This window comes from Cynoglossus semilaevis, chromosome 2 (genome assembly GCF_000523025.1).
Source record: "Cynoglossus semilaevis isolate Cse_v1.0 chromosome 2, Cse_v1.0, whole genome shotgun sequence".
Classification (NCBI taxonomy): Eukaryota; Metazoa; Chordata; class Actinopteri; order Pleuronectiformes; family Cynoglossidae; genus Cynoglossus; species Cynoglossus semilaevis.
The window spans coordinates 19,268,451-19,272,496 of record NC_024308.1 but is presented as its reverse complement, the minus strand read 5'-3'; the positions used below and the strand labels follow the sequence as shown (position 1 = coordinate 19,272,496).

Sequence of the window (4,046 nt, the reverse complement as noted above, 5' to 3'; positions counted from 1 at the left end):
GAAAAGAGTTCAAAGCATTCAAAAGAGAAAAAGGCCTAAGCCGGGGATTTTCATGTACAATGAAGTGGAGGAAAGTAAAATATAAGTTGTCCCACTTTGGTGCCTGTTAGGGCAGTGGAGCCCAGTGGAGCTTCGTGTAACAACATAAATACCACCTGATTTTTTTTTTTATATATATTTGTATTATATGCAAAAATAATAGAATAGAAAATAAAAGAAGGGGACTAGAGAGAGGTGGGAACACGGAGCGGCGAATGCTCTTTTTTTTCACGAGTTAGTGAGGGAACAAGGAATTCAAAGGAGATTATATTCGATCAGGTTTTCCCTGCCTCAATAGGTTATAATCACTCCTAAAGTATTGAGCACTACACACAGAAGAGAGCTTCTCAGGAAGCTAATCAGCAGGTTTTCTCCCTATTATCGTTTTCCATCTGAGGGTAAGAGGACACAGAAGTACCCCCTTCTATTGATTATCCGGACCGCAATTTAAATATTAATACACTGCCTGGCTCGGCTTGGCACTCTCTCTCTCGAAACAGGGCTGCATGGCAAAGCAATCATTCTCCAGATTAAAAAAAAAAAAAAAAAAAAAAACCCTCGCTGCTCTTCTTATACTTTATTTAAAGCACAACCCTGCTCTTTTTTCAGCTCCGAGGGGAGGAAAAAAAAAAACCTCAAGAGGTAAGTTAAGAGGAGAACAGGGCCAGGACTCAGCATATGATTTTTTAGGACTTTGGGGTCAAGCAAAAAAAAAAAAACCGAAGGTTTATTTCAGCAGCTGGGTTTGTGCCCTGCCTCCTGAATCGGCAAAAAATTGGAAATAATAGGACACTTGGAATAGATAGAAGACTGACAATTATAAAATTGGAATTGAATTCCAATTGTCAGACATTAGGAATATGCTATTCTGATATTGACCAAATATTATTTTATTATTTTATTTACTTCCTTCATTTAAACAACCCAATGTGATTTCTAACGTTTTGGCTTTTTTTTTTTTTTTTTTTTTGTTTCAATTCAAAGTGCATAATTCAATTATTCTAATTAAGTGCTCAGAAAGAAATCAAATCAATAAAATCTTTGGGCCTCGGTCTGGTTTACGGGTAGCTCCACCAAAACAGGATTAGAAAAGAAAGAAATCAAATCAATAAAATCTTTCGGCCTCGGTCTAGTTTACGGGCAGCTCCACCAAAACAAATAGAAATATTCCTTTGTCCTTTTTGGTATTCACCTGAGAATAAAACAAAAGAATAAGAAAATAATAAAAAAATACGCCAACTCTATTGGCTGAGCCGTTTGAAAAAAAAAAAAAAAATACACCGTTTTTGTGTGAATTTTTTTGAAGGATTATTTCATAGGAATTTATCCAAGACCAATTAATTTGCTTGTTATTGCATGTTTTAAAGATTAGTCCCGGCCAGACATTAACAGGATCAAGACATCCTTACGGACCTCTGCCCTCAATAATTACGTGACAGCATATAGGTTCCTTTAAAACATTAATGCAGGAACACAGAGTTCATTTGTATCGCTCCATGTAGAATACACTAATCACCACCCGAGATCTGTTTTCAGTGACGGCTCTGCCGTCTGTCCTTCCCCCTGTGGCTATTCCCAACATGTGTAAGGTCAGGTAATGATGGTGGACAGAGAGAAGGTCTGCTGGTTAATTATGCTCAGCGCCACATGCTGATTAATCAGCTGTGAGATGACAAGGCTGACACTGTTAAGGATTTTAAACCTTCTCGACTGCTCATCAAGGATTTTGTGAAAAGAGTGTGCTAACCACAAATTGGGAATCAAGCAGAAAGGTGTGAAAGTTTGATCTTCGTGGCGCAGCTCGGTCTTCCGGAGAATTTAATGATCGCCTCGCCAGAAACTCCAATGCTAAAGTAACTGTGAAACTTCTCAAATCTGACACTTTGCACGACTAATGATTGGTTGGTCAAGACAGCAGTACATCCAGGTATGGAAAAGAAACTGTAAGGACAATTTTTTTTTAGTCAATATTGTTCATAGTTCAGTGTAGTTACTATAAGCTGCCCAATGTTAACACACTGTAAAAATTATTTTAGGTAGGTAATAACTGGTTTGGACAGTTTGATCCATAGTAACCAACTTGTAGTTACGTATCTTGCTTAACACTAGAACAGTTAAAGGCCATTTTGACCATTAACTTTGTGGAAAAAAAAAAAAAATCAACCCTGTCCCTGCCTGACTTTTCTTTAATTTGTCTGTATTATACTGTAAGTCAAAATGTTGTTTTTTTTCGCAGCAAGTGTTGCAATTTGGTTGCTAAAAATGAACGAGTCGTGAACGAATCTTGACCGAATCATTTCATTCGTTTTACAGCAGGTGGCGCTTTAGCTCCATCGTGGGCGTTGTAAATACTGAGATGCACTAAATACTGGAGACAATATAGTTTGCCTCGAACGAATCACTCGCGAACGACACATCACTAGTTCACAGAGAGTGATTCGTTCATAGTGAAAGATAGTGAGTCTGCAGCAGCAGCCAACAGTCACAGTTGACTCCAAACCAAGGCTGTGTCGAATTACGAAAAGGCACATCAATGTTAATAATTATACATCAGCGTAGTTATTGTTATTCTCAGTGTTAAACATTTTCTAATCACATATATGACAGCATAACAAAATGAAGCCATCTTATCTTTCCATTGGTTAAGCTGTTCGGATTTTTTTTAAATTTTGCCCTCCGAAAAGGCTCAACAGGAAGCACACTGAAGCTATAACTCGTGTTTATCCTTGGTCTTCTTTTATTTATTTATTTATGTTCAAATGACCACAGGTGACCACAGGTAACCACAGGTCATAAACCTGAAATGAGTGAACCAAACATAACAAGTTACATGCAATAGTATTAATGAAAATGTAAATAACAAATTTACAATAAACAAACATTAACTAGTTTAATACATACCAGTCCAATGTTTCCTTATGAAATTAAAGTAATAAATAGCAGCAAACACTCTAACCTAAACCAGTGTCTTGGTCAACATTAATAGCTATAGACAAAAGACTTGTCTAAGTGCTAACCTGGAAAGCTAACAGAGTTAACCAAGTATATTAATAGAGCTAGCGGCGATGCTAACGCGAGCTCGCGGGAGCTAGCGTGCCAACGGCGAGCTAACGCGCTAACCGCGAGCTAACGCCAACCATGAGTGCTAAATAACAAACATATTTTAACATCACATTTTTAGGGTAGCTTGATAGTGCAACACATTATACTATTAAATCATACATTATATAGTTTAGCTACCAACAACTTACCAATGGGCTATGTGCTTCCGTTAAACCCGGAATACACCTGCCGTGAACTGCACAGGAAGCAACACTGACTTTCCAAAATAAAATGAAGCGCTTTAAATAACCACCAAAGTCTTGACATAAGCATCATGAGCGAGGGTTAGCAAGGTTAGCTTGACACTGCAACACATTATACTATTAAATCATACATTATATAGTTTAGCTACCAACAACTTACCAATGGGCTATGTGCTTCCGTTAAACCCTGAATACACCTGCCGTGAACAACTGCACAGGAAGCAACACTGACTTTCCAAAATAAAATGAAGCGCTTTAAATAACCACCAAAGTCTTGACACAAGCATCACGAGCGATTATAGAGTCTAGGGTCTAAGCCCTCGTGGCCTACCTAAGGTGCCCGCAGGGTATGTTCTAAAAATAAAACTAGTCAGAGGGTCAAAAACTGTACTGTTACTGTGCTTTTTGAATAAGTTATACTTGCAGTGATATTCAAATGTATGCAAACATGATGGTAAGAAGAGTGTCTGCTATTGTATGTCCCAGAATTGATTATTATGACATTGTTGGGGAAGTCTGTATCAGACAAGTAGCTCTCTGTATTATTAAGTGGTCTCGAAGTAGCTCTCAGTTTCAGAAAGGTTGGTGACCCCTGGTTTAGACTCTAGCGGTCAGAATGACCGCTCGCGGCTGTTCTAGTAGTTTTGGAATTTTTTGACATAGATTGACTCAAGAGACTTAACTATATTTTAGGGTAGTTAA

The 4,046-nt window shown here is 37.9% G+C and overlaps 1 long non-coding RNA gene across 1 annotated transcript; it reads right to left on the bottom strand.

Annotated features, from left to right (window-relative positions):
- Nucleotides 1-2,703: 2,703 nt before the first annotated feature.
- Nucleotides 2,704-3,617, bottom strand: LOC112486758 (uncharacterized). The gene is made up of 2 exons (XR_003049222.1): nucleotides 3,505-3,617; nucleotides 2,704-2,837 (listed from the first exon to the last, which is right to left on the bottom strand). It is a non-coding gene; the product is annotated as an uncharacterized LOC112486758 (long non-coding RNA).
- Between the last annotated feature and the right edge of the window lie 429 nt (nucleotides 3,618-4,046).